Below are 13,740 nucleotides of genomic sequence, written 5' to 3' on the forward strand. Positions count from 1 at the left end.
TCTGCATTCAACTCCAAGTGTACATGTGCTCAGCCAGTGTATTTGATCTGACAAGCATTCTGTTAAAAAGCAGTTGATTTACTCTGCGAAAAAAGAAGCTTATTTTCACTTGGTAGCTTTGTTGTATAGGCTACCTGAATGTAACAAGCATACTGGCTGTTTAACACTGATTTAAGAAAATTGTAGAAAATATGGGACATGTTTCTGGTACATAATTTCTTATTAAATTCATTCAGCGAATGACACTTAATTATCATAAGAATTCTGTGCAGATAGTGAAGAATATTTTTATGGATTTGGGATCCTGACCGCCATAAATCTATTATAGTCTCTTGGAATACAATTTGCTCTCCTAAAGATGAAGGTGGTTTAGGTCTGAGGATCTGAAGTCTTTAAAATTAGCCGCCTTATTAAAGTTTGCTTGGGATATTGTGAATAAAGATTCACCTTGACTTACATGTATGTAAGATTTGTCATGCAATGCCTCGAATCAGTCTATTTTCAAAATCCAAACTTCAGGGGCAGAAACTTCAGAGAAAATTCGGAGTCCTTAAAATAACATTGTAAATACTGGAAAAAGTCTTGTATGCCTCTTAATCAGTTGCCAACTACTACAAATACTTCATTCAATTATGCGATGGTCAAAAACTTTGATTATTAAGCCTCAAAAATCATTCAAGCTATAATATAACACAGTAGGAGAACAAGAATAAAACCCAATTAGAAGGTTAAATATTCTGATTATCAAGTGTTTAGAGGATATTATCGTTTTATCACCTTTATATATATATATATATATATCACTTTATCATTAAAGTTTTATGATAATTACATTTTTCTCATTTAATGTTTTAGTTTTTATTATTTCATTAATCAAACCATTAAAGGTAACATAAATTATAACAAAAGTCTATTTTACAGTTGGTGATAAAATTTGGGTCATACAATTAATTAGAGTGTGGCACATATACAATAGGCCCATGTCTAATATGCCCTTATAAAATGTGAAAAGGAAATTGAAAGGTAAAAATAAAATGGGAATATCTTAAGAAAGGAACATGAGCCACTTTATTAACATAAAAAGTGCAAAAAATATCTCTCAAAATGTTTTAAAGTTGCCACATGTCAATGGGGACCTACTGTAATAATGACAGTCTCTCTGTTAAAATTGTTACCTTAAAGTTGCCACATGTCAATGGAGACCCACGGTAATAATGACAGTCTCTTTATCAAAATTATTATATGTCAACATGATATGGTCCCCATATGGATTATCTCAAAATATCTCTTCAACAGTCACATGCACCTAGAATGAGAAAGGAATCAGCTCAGTTATCATTTGAGCCACCAACAGTGAATTCAGTAGCTTCTATAACCCAATTGTCTTATTTCAAATGAGCTAATTGAATATTAAGATATGTTGTCACCATAGAAAGTCTCACACATGCCTTAAAGAAGCTAAAAGACTCTAATTGAATAGTCAAATTACTTAAAAACCCCTACTTGAGGAGGGCAATGATTTATTACAACTTGTCACGTGTCTAAAAAGACACTAAGAACTCGGGGTTACTCTCCATATAAGGTCAGGTCAATCTCAGCAAAATAGTTTTACATTATTTCTCACTAATATTAGGGTTTCTAAAACCCCAACGATTTTTCCAATACTTACTTGACTTGACTGTTGGAGTGTCATCGCAACCACCACCGACGCTGCCTCTAACAACTGTTTTCTCTAATTTTCAACAGTTGCAGGATTGGAGCAAGTTAACTTGCTGGCAGTTCAACACGGACTTAAAAATTAAATTTGTCAAATATATGCGACATGTTTCTGGTACATCATTTCTTGTTAAATTCATTCGTTGAACGACAGTCAATTATCATGAAAATTTTGTGGGAGAAGAATAGGATTGTATAAATATTCAATTTCATACTTCTCCAAGACATTAATTGTACGATGAATTGTCAGTCAAGGCATGCAAAAGCTTTTCATTCAAGCACAATTATAGATCTGAAAGCCATCACTTCATTGTCAATGGAATCTTGCTTTGCCAATTTGAGGGAGCTTTCCCCAATTCTAATCAGAGCCTAAAAGACATTCAAATGCTAGGAGAAGAAAACGATTTATTATCAGAATGGAAAATACAATTTTGCTACAGCACAACAATTTAGAATTCAATTACGTCAACAGAGATTCTTTATCATGGTTCATTGAGAATCGGTGCAGTTGGTACTTTGCTATACAAAATTCTGTCTTGTGATTCAACCTCTTCTCCTTGTGTTTCCTTGCACTGATAGTAAAAAACTGTGTATGCAATCCACCAAAACATTCTAACCAGGCAGATAGAATTTACAACAAGCAATCCAATGACTATAGGAAGCACCGTAGATTGTTTAATAGTCATCAACCTCAAAGCCTGGAATAAAATGGAACTTGATACTGTAAACACGATATTCAACCCAAAACCAAGAAGCCGCATGCCCTTAACAATTTGTGCTGCCTTTCCAAGAGCCTCAATTCCACATTTTTCTTCCAGAACTGAAATTACAAATGCCAAAGCCCATATAACAGCCAAGTAATTGTAGAGAATAGAAGCTAAGATTCCAATTGTTATCAATAACGCTTTCGAAGCGATTGGTTGTTGAATGATGAGCATCATAGGAAGTAAATTTTCCAAGACAAGGAAACCATAACCCAAACCCAGCAGGGTTATGTAAAACCAAGTAAAGAATGGCCTTTTTAATGATTTAAGAGTTGATAGCAAGAGCTCCTTGAAGAACAAGCTTTCTCCACCATGCGTTGCAGCTGATGCAATTATCGTAGCTGTTGAAAGGAATAAGGAGGTAGCAGTGATGACGATAGCATATGTCCATTCCAATCCAATAAAGACTCGAAGATCTTGCATCAAACCGATGAGAAGATAGGCGAATTCTGTGCTTTTGGGGTCTGTGACAGGAATAAGAAATGCCTTGGTAACCAAGTCAGAGATGAACGGTTTGGTGCAGAAGACATTGGACAAGAAGAATAAGGAGAGAAGTAAGAGGTTTAGCAAGGTGAGAGAGGCCATAAGCCGCACATTTTTGCTGAAGATTTTGGGGGTTTCTCTTAGAATCCCCGCAAAACCTAACGTCATATCAGATGCCATAAGCATAAACAGGATGTGTTGATATGCCTGTGCAAGGAAGCCATAAGCTATGGCCTATATATACAGACATATTATACGTATAAGAGTTGCATTTTATAAAACTTGGAGCGAGTCTATTCTAGAAAGGAAAGAGAAAACTCCATTTTGGGGTGCAGCACGCAGAAGCTTCTGAGTGAATGCACTCACTCATTGACTTTGAATATTTGTTGGCAAAATAGTTGACTTAGCAATTTATTGACTTAGCAATTTATAAGATTCCGAATTCTTGTGCTTCCAAAAATCCAAATACATAGACTCATTGACCAAGCAATGTATTCTGCATTCAAGGGCAACAACAATACATGTGTAATATTGCTTAATGAACAGTGCTAAAGCCGTGATTAACTAGATAAATTCACAATGAGAGTTAAAGCAGCATGGTAGGATTACAATGTTTAATGTATGATACTGATCTTCAGGTACAAATTATTATTATAATTATTAATTTTTGATAATCGTCTACAAGTCAATTAGACCAAGATTTCACTTTCAGTGTGAAACACACCCATATGTGTGTGTGTATATATATATATATATATATATAGTTTTATTCAGATACGAACTACATCGTACATTTGTAAGCCTTTGGAAAAAAAAAATAATAATAATAAACAAACAATTTCACCATTCATCTATTTGAAGTCTTGACTTCTGAGAACTAAAATAAAAACCCGAGCGATTTTTTATTCTGCACCGACCTCTTGGGCTTTACTTGATGAAGGGAAATTGGAATGATTTGCACGTTTCAATGCGTATAAACAAACGAATATTTAGCCCATCCCTCGAACCAAGCCCAGCGACTCTTTGTTTTCGTTAAAATTTTCTTTTTGTATTTTAAAACAAATTCCATTTATTAAAATTATCTCGTGATGACTTTTTTTTTTCTAGATATTGTCTTCAATGAAATAAATTTTGGTCCATATTTTATTGAAACTAGGGATCTTTTGTTATAAAATTACTCGTACAAAATATACTATAATTAAATATCCAATGGTGGATAATATTTTAACTAAGTTGGTTAAACACTTCCTTACTTTATTTTTTGAGGTATTAGTTTAAGTCTTCACATAATTACATGAGTGTGTAGGGAACTAGGGATGATAAAATTTTCCATGAGTTTAGGGTTCCCTGGGACCCCATCCAAATGGGGTGAATTTTAAATAATTTATGGGGGATGAGATGGGGAGTGGGGTGGGGAGTGAGGGAAAAATAATCCCTAAATTCTTAATGAGGTGAGGTTTGGTTTTGTACTCCTCACCCCACCCTATAATTTTTTTTTTTAATTTTTACCTAATATAAATTAATAAATATGTTATAATTAAGAGAAAAATCTTACAATACAATTCTTATTTAACCCTAAAAGATTTTTATATATTTTTTTGTCTTAAAGTGCCATTCAGCCATTCCCTTCAAACAAATCCAACCTTATTCTTCAAGAAATTTCAACAAAGCTCAGTGAGTTGAAAATATTTTACTGTAGACTAATACTTTTACTATAGCTTGGTCAAAGTATATGCAATATGTTCTTGTTTTTTTCTTGGGTAATTTCCACTTTCCTCCCCTGAGATATGGTGTATCCCCACTTTGATAGGATGTATTGGTGTATCTCCACTTTGATAGGATTTATTGGCATATCTCCACTTTCCTCCTTTCACGTTAGTATGCGGTTTTGTATATCGTTAGTCATTGATGGCAAGTTTGTAATTGCACACTTATATTAATTTTAAATTAGACAAATTTAACATCTTTTTTTTAATATCTTTGTACCGTTATTCTTTATTTATAAGTTTATCTATGTTTCATGTCCACATACTTCTAATGTTTTTGCTGATGTGTCAATGGAATGTTTATTGGATTGGAATATTGATTGTAATCTTTCTACTTTAACAGTAGATAATTATACCACTAATGATGCTATAATTGAATTTCTTTATGAGAATTTGTCTAATAGTTCACTTTTATTAGGCGGAGAGATTTTTCACATGTGTTGTTGTGCCTATATCCTAAATTTGATAGTAAAAGAAGGATTAGATGTGATTAGTAATAGTGTTGAAATAATGTGATTAGTAACCATGTTGAAAAAATTTGTAATAGTGTTGCTTATTGGACAGCAAAACCAAAAAGAGAGGAAATTTTTTTTAGAGCTACTCGCCATTTGAATATTCAAAGTAACAAGAAGTTATCTTTCGATTGCAAAACTATGTGGAATTTTACCTATTTAATACTTCATACTGCTTTGATAAATAAAATTATTTTCCTCGTTTAAAACAACGAGAGTCACAATATAAATATTTGCCTTTTGAAGAAGATTGGATGTTGGTCAAGAAGATTTGTAATAGATTGGAAATATTTTTTGAAGTGACTTGAGTTATTTTCAAGTACTTAATATCCTATAGTCAACCTTTACTTTTCAAAGATTTGTCAAATTAGACTATCGATTTTAGAATGGCTTATTTCTCCATATGATGCAATAAAGGACATGACATCATATATGGTAGAAAAAATTGAAAAATATTGGAATGTGGTAGATTCGTGAGTCCATAACGTAACAAATTATATCCTAAAACATTAGAGGCTTTAATGTGCGCTCAAAATTAGTTATGGGCAGAAATTAAAGGCATGTTGTATGAATAAATAATTTGCATTAAAGGTGTATACATATATTTAATTCTATTTGATTTTAAGATTTTTGTTTGGTGTTTGCAAACCATTGTTCATATGTGAGTTTGTTTATATTATCAGGTTTTTCACAAAAAAAAGAGATGCAACTCATTTTATGAAGATACAGTTGAGGTAAATTTCTATTTGAATGAAGCTAATCATCTTATTTATTACAAATGTTTACAAATGACATATGACAAAACATTTTCTTAAATAAATTTGTAGTGAACTAAATTTGTAGAGAACTAACTGTCATTAATATATTATTTGATATTGCAGGATTAAAGTGGCAATCATAGGCTATATGAATATGGTAAAGAGAAGATGAAGCCTAACAAAGAAGGATTTGAAACATATTGTAAATATAATATGTTTATTATTCTTTTAGTTATTATTTGTCCAAACATTTTACAGTTTCAATATCATTTTAAGATATTGTTTCAAACTTTTAAATTTTTTTAATAATTCAAATACTTTATAATATAGTGATGACTTTATTTTATTTAAATCTCTAATTTTTAGTTTATTGAAATTATGTATCCATACCTATTGTAAAATAATTAAATAAGTAAATGGAGAATATGGTGGAAATGAGGAATGGGGTAAGCCTCCCCACCCCCACCCCACCCCACCCTATTGCCATCCCTACGGGCGTGAGTATTTACTTATTAAAGCTTTTCTATTTTAAATTTTTAAGTTCAGTTGTAATTTTGATATATTAAGACAAATCTTAAATACATTTAGGGCCCATTTGGGATTGCTTTTAGGAGGTTTAAAAGCGGTTTTGAAAATTTAAAAGCTAATTTTAGCGATTGGTAAAATAAAATCAAAATCACTTTTGTCAAAATCAGTCCCCCTACAGCTGATTTTGAAAAGCAGAGAAGGAATAGTTTTTAGATTCTGATTTTGAGAATCAATTTTATCATTTAATACAATTCCATAAATATCTTTCAAATTATTACCTAAACCCAAAATTATCCTTATTTAAATTGAAACAAAATCAATATTTTGATAAATTTTTATTATAATTCATCAATATAAATTTATTAATATCAATTTGTTGGTCGAATTATTATTACATTGGTTTCCCTAAATTATAAATTTAATTATCAATTATTTTAGGATAAAAAATAAAAATAAAATCAATATACTATAAATTTTATTTTTAGTAAAAATTATTATAATACACAATCAAAAATATTATATGTACATATTTTTATATGTATAAATAAATTTTATCTAACATTATTTACTTTTTAGTCATTTATTTTCTCTTAACAGTTTCACAGTAAAATTTACCAAACGTCCATAACTGTTTTTAAAATTCACAGTACTTTTGAAAATAAAATTTACCAAATACTTAACTGATTTTCTTCACAGCACAGTATACAGATAACAATAATTATTTTTAAAAAATATAATATTTCAAAACTGACCCTTACTAACTTTTAATTTTGAATCGTTGATTCAAGTTTACGTAGATATTGGATGAAAGCCCTAAACTTTAAGTTTTGATATGATTGAGATAGTTGTGGATGTATTTATCATTATTTGTATTGTGTTTTTTTATGGTAATATTAGAAAGCGGACACCGCATCCGCCGAAAATTTTGATCATGATATACACATGGAAAATGCCAATAATGCCACTCAAATCTTCATTGACTTCATACTAATGGGATAACAGCTTGGCTACATGTCTACAGAATAAAGATTTTGTTTTTGAAACGTGTCAACTCAAGTCGAAGCCGCATTCTGTTATTCTATTTTTTTTTTATTTCTTAAGCAAAAGAACGTGGAGTCTAAACTCTTTTTAAGTATTTTAAAATTCTGTTTTCATCCGTTTGACGAGTGGTTGAGCTGCTGCCGTCACACGTGTGAGGGCAGCAGTTAAAACCTTCCAAAAATATTATGGAGATTAAAATATTCATAAGTTATTTTTATTTGCGTAATATAAGTAGAGTAAAAATATATCTCCTTTTTAGTGAAATGTTTACTATAATAGCTGTAATATTTGTTATAATAATAGTTATAAATATCTGTACAACTGATTATAAAATATAAGTGAAATGTATGTTATAATAGCTGTAATATCTGTTATAATAGTTGTTGTAAATATTTGTACAATCAAATAATAGTTGTAAATATTTGTACAATTGATTTTAAATATCAATAAAATACCTGCTATAATAACTGTAATATCTATTATAATAGCAATTGTAATTATTTATAACTGATTGTAAATATCAATAAAATATCTATTACAATAATAATTATAAATATATGTGCAATGCATTAATATATCGTGAGAGCCCTTATGTTACAATTAATATAACATACACGCTCAACAACAACCACATAAATGATGGACCCACATAATTTATGTGGTTGTTATTGAGTATGTATGTTACATTAATTGTAACATAGCATTTGCCATATAACGTATAATCATTATTAAAAAAAAAAAAAAACTTGAGCCAACCGACTGCAATAACCTTATCATAAGGGAGCCTCTAAGTTACAATAATTGTAACATACATCCCTCATGTGAACCACACAAATTATGGGTCCTACAATTTTGTGTGGTTCACATGAGGGATGTATGTTACAATTATTGTAACTTAACATTTGCCTTATCATAATGGATTATTAAATTAGCCAATCAATTATAAAACTGAAAAAGCAAAGCATCATTGCCAGCTCTGTGGTGAAGATGAAAACTCAAAAAAGAAAAGCTGCTGCTGGCGTTGCCTGCACTTCTCAAGGAATCAAGCACGAAATCTGGTACCCGTATCTTTTTCTTGTATACTTTTTATCGACAAATCCCATCAAAGAGAAGAAAATATATGGTAAAAGTGTCTAACACTTTAATTCCTTTAAGTCGTGATATATTAACATTATATAAACATTATCAGAAATAAAGTTGGCCAAGTGGCAACCATATACATAACATGTAAAAAAGCATTAACACTATCATACTTTTTTGTTTCCTTCAACTTAATAATGATTTTTCAACCAAACACGTATAATTGCGCAACATATTTTATAATGCATATTAAGGTTGACATGCAAACTAAGTATTGTGATACTAATTAATGCCAGCCAAAGGAAAATTAGTGTAAAAACACTTTCACCATTTGTTATCACAATATCATAATCATGGATAACAATTTTTTATGCACTTCTAAATAAATCTTGATAAAAATGAAATAAAGTTTAAAAAAAAAAGGCAGAAAAAAAAGAAAAAAAAAAGAAAAGAAAAAGAATTCCCGTATGATAAACACAAAAGAGGAATTGTTTCTAATTCTATCACATGCAAAAATCTTACAAAATGTTAAACTGTAAATACGTTGCTGTCGTTTTCATTTGTACTTACATGTCGCTTCCTATACTCACAGTAAAAAACGGTAGTTACAACGTAACTCCAAACTACCTCAATCCCATGTAAACAAATCAACCCAACTTTCTCCCAACTCCCCATCACCACCGTCCACTTATTCCCCTTCCAAAAATCCTCACCGTCCATCATCGCAGCCATCAACTTCTCCCATCCCCACCCGATCAAACCCGACATCAATGCAAACCAAAACGACAGAAACCACCCGCACACCATCCGCCCCTCCATCATACCCGCCCCGACCCTAACCGCATCAAACCCGAACCTGTCCTCCAGCACGGACACCACTAACGCGAGACCCAGAACCGCCATTAAGTGAACCTGAAGAACCGACCCGACTGCCCACACAAACACAGTGGGGACGGTTGAAAGTGAGTTGTTACCCGTTACAGCGGCTGACACAAAAAACAGCTGAGAGTACAACACTAACACGACGTAGATGCAAATCGTGGTAGCCAACGGACGCTTCCACGTCAGCTTAACGGAGGCAATGGCGGATTGGAGAGTGAAGCGTCTGTTGTGAACGGCGGAGTGAGCGGAGTTAACGGTGGTTATAGCGGCGACGAGAGAGAGGAGATAGGAGGGCGGGAAATAGAGAAACTTGAGGCGGAGGAGGGAGAGGGCGTTGGCACGTGACTCTTCCCGCACGTGTTGTGACTCGAAGCGTGTGAGGGCGTAGCCGGCGAGCGCTTCGAGGCTGTAGATGTGATTCTTGGTGGCGTGGCAGGAGAAGGAGAGGGAGAAGCGGAGAAATGAGAGAGGGAGAACGGTGAGGGCAAATATGAGGGAAAAAATCCGTTTGTTTCTCGAGAAAAGTACGAGGGAATTGAAGAGGATCTTCAAGCAATTATTTTCTTGGGAAGAAAATGCATTGTCGATGTTGTTCTCGTCATCATCATCGTCGTGTCGTTCGGACATTTTGTGAATCAGCTGTTGGATTTTGGTTGGTTTTTGGCTTGGGTGCGATCTATGTTATACTTTGGCGTGCTCGTTCAATCGTCCGTACGAAGTGTGTAAACACATAATTACTAGAATGCCCTTGTTTGTGGGGTTTATCACTTTTTTTTTTTTTTTTTTTTAATTTTGCGTGTGTGCTAAGTTTTTCAACTGGAGAATCTTGTGAGCCAACGCAACGAACACCTTTGCCTCTGCTCTGGTGGCCTCAAATTAAAACATCATGCCTGGCTAGCTATTTTCATCTCCCTTTATGATATAAATTAATGCATGATTAAAACTAATTTTTTCGGAGTTTAAAGTCGGTCAAGCAATTCTAGCATATATATAAATCCCGATACTTGGATTAGATATAATTAATATTTTAATCTCATTCTTGTAAAATTTTCACCTTCTAAATCCTTAAAATTATATAATTTTATTATAGTTTGTTTGGTATGTGTTGCTGTTCTTTAATTAAATGACTCTTATAAATACACGGACAGTTTCAATTTCTTTGTGCATCACGGGGAGGTGTGAGTTGCAATGTATGGTATGTACGAAACAATAACCAAAGCAAATCTCAGTAAGGTTATGAAATCGATGGGTAACGTTATTATCTTAATATGCGTTGCGTGTTAATATAATATAATATAATATAATATATTGAGAATTTGATTTAGATATAATATAATATATCTAGCTAGGTGATTCTTTCTTTAATAGTGGATTATCTACTTTACTAGTCTTTTTCTTTGTCCTAATTTCTAACCGAAATGACCACAATTGACTTGTAGCTAGATTGCCAAAATATTTGTTCGTAATTGACACCTTTTCTACCAACTCATCAACCAATTAAACAATTTGGTAAACCTGTGATCTTAAAAGAGAAAAAAAAAAAAAAAAAAAGGAACCTTCGGGATAGAAAAGGAAAAAAGGAAAAAAAACGACAGACAAAAAAGAGATGTTTAAGGAACCTTCGGGATAGAAAAACCAAATTGAGGACAGACAAGAAGTACTTCGACAAATACATGACATAAGCCAAGCAGTATAAAACAAATTATTGAGCGAGCGTATAGCATACGTAGGACGTAGCAACCTCTTGAAAATGCAAGAACAGAACATGGTGCAAACAATGAGGGGTGGAATTTATCAATTTAATGGAGTATTGATGAAACATTATGTTTGAGAAACGTAGCCAAATTAACGGCAGGATGTAATTGCAGCTGCAAAATCAAACCATATGATTGATTATCTTGGTCGTATACATCCACCACTAGACATGTCAACAAATGTACACTCCATCACCGCTAACATGGCCCGGTACCGACAACTTCATCTTGCTCAAGCCCCGTCCCCCGCCTACCAGAAGACTGTGGTCTGCGGGAGCATTGCCCAACTCTCATCACTGTAGTATATCCTTAATGAATTATAATTTTTTTCTTTACACAAATTTATCATTTACCTTAAATATTAAACTATTTATATTGAAATCATCAACATCCTGGTTGGCATGGCTGTGCGCTACCAAGGGTTTGCTTGGAATGTATTTTTGTTAATAGATAAAATTTTAATTAATTTTATTCTAGTTGGGTGAATTAGAGTTTACCCTAACTTTTGTTATAAATAGTCTAATCACTTATAATATTGTACCTCTAAATTCTTACAAGTTTGTTGTAATTTTATTACTAATTATTTTTACTTAAGTATATGTTTAATTTAATTGATTACTTTCATTGAAGATGAATAAACTTAGTGAAAAATAAACGGAACAGGTTCAAGAGACACAATTTTTAAACAGAAGTTAAACAAGTATTCTAATAATTAAATACTAACAAAATCATATAATGAATCCAGTATAATAATTAAATTATTACTCGTTATTCTTTCACTTATTTAATATATTCATCTTATTAATATTCTATTTTTCTCATCTCTCATCTCTTTAATAACTATCTCCATTCTCTCTCCTGTATCGCCAAGTTCTCTACTTTATAATTTCAGAGAAGCCATGCATTGAATTTTGTTGAATCTCCAATTGTACCCATCAAAATATCTTTCAAATGATATTCTTAAAGAACTATAAAAACTAAACAGGAGAAAACTAATAAACCAACATTTTTCAAATACAAATGCCAGTTTCTTATTTTATAAGTAAATTAATTTTGATACTTTTAACTATTCCATTTAAATATTTATAGTAGAGAGAAATGAGAAAATCTTAAAAGAGAAAAGAAAGAAGATTAAACAGTAAAGAGAGGAGAGAGAAAAATATTAATGAAATTAATAACTCATGTCATCTAATCTTAACCTTTCCTTTCAATCTAATCTAATAATTGAAAATTTGTATTTAAACATGTGTTTAAACAAATCAAATCAAATGGGATATGAACCCTTTACTTCCGCAGCAACACAAGATCTTGATTGATGCACTGGCCTGCCTTGCATCATCTTCAAATTCAAAATAAACCTACTTCATCTAGTTAGGGATTTGTCTATGTTATTTTTAGTTTTTGGGTGAAGAATCATTAAGTAATTAAATAAATACTGTTATATAAATTGATGCCATTCTTTAAATGTAATTATTACGAATAATTTGATATCAGTTTGTGAGAATCTTATTAATAATTTGATCACACTAAACTTTTGGGAACTCAAATGTTTTAATATTATATACAAATCAAATGTTAGCATGAGCTTTTACACTTCAGTTGTCAATAATAATTAGATTTATGCTTATTGCTTTTATTCAATTTTCTTCCAGTTTATTAAAGGGCCAAAGGCTCATGCTAAAATTTTGGACATATTCAATAAAGTCGGCTAGGAACGGGGCAGAGCCGCAAGGTGAGCTGTAGAAGACAGGTGTTATAATAACACGACTTAACTGGTTGACAAGCTTTTTACAGAAAATATAGTGAAAAACTCTAGTACTATTTACTATTTGTAAAGAGTCTAATGTTTACATTATGATTTATGATTGACCATCGGCTAACATAAAGGAGTAAAAATGTAGGGAAACCAAGATCCTTTCTTTGATAACCCATCAATCGATATTTTTATGGTACGTTTAGTTTCCGTATTTGAGAATCGAAATCCAGAATCAAGAATTAAAATTGAAATCTGAATCATGAGACCCACTTTAATTTAAAAATTAAGAAATCAAATTTCAAAATCAAAGTCATTAACAACATTTATTTCGTAAAATAAAATCAGAATAGTAGAACTCACTCCAATTTGAGAATGAAAAATAGAAGATTAATTCTCAAGGGTGAGATGGAAATGAGTCCCCTCCATTACGAGGAATGACCATTCCCCCTCCCCCCAAAAAGAAATAATTATTATCAATATACTTAATTAACATATTATTATCTCAATTATAATTAATTAATATATTATTACAATAATTACTAATAATTTTATTATTATTTAATATATTATTAACAATAATTAATAATAATAATATTTGAATAAATAATCACTATAATTAAAATATAAAATAATAATTATAACAACAGTTCATTAAGTACTTTTTAATAATTTATTACAATCTAATTCATTCCAATTTCAA

The sequence above is a fragment of the Citrus sinensis genome, chromosome 9 (genome assembly GCF_022201045.2).
Source record: "Citrus sinensis cultivar Valencia sweet orange chromosome 9, DVS_A1.0, whole genome shotgun sequence".
NCBI lineage: Eukaryota > Viridiplantae > Streptophyta > Magnoliopsida > Sapindales > Rutaceae > Citrus > Citrus sinensis.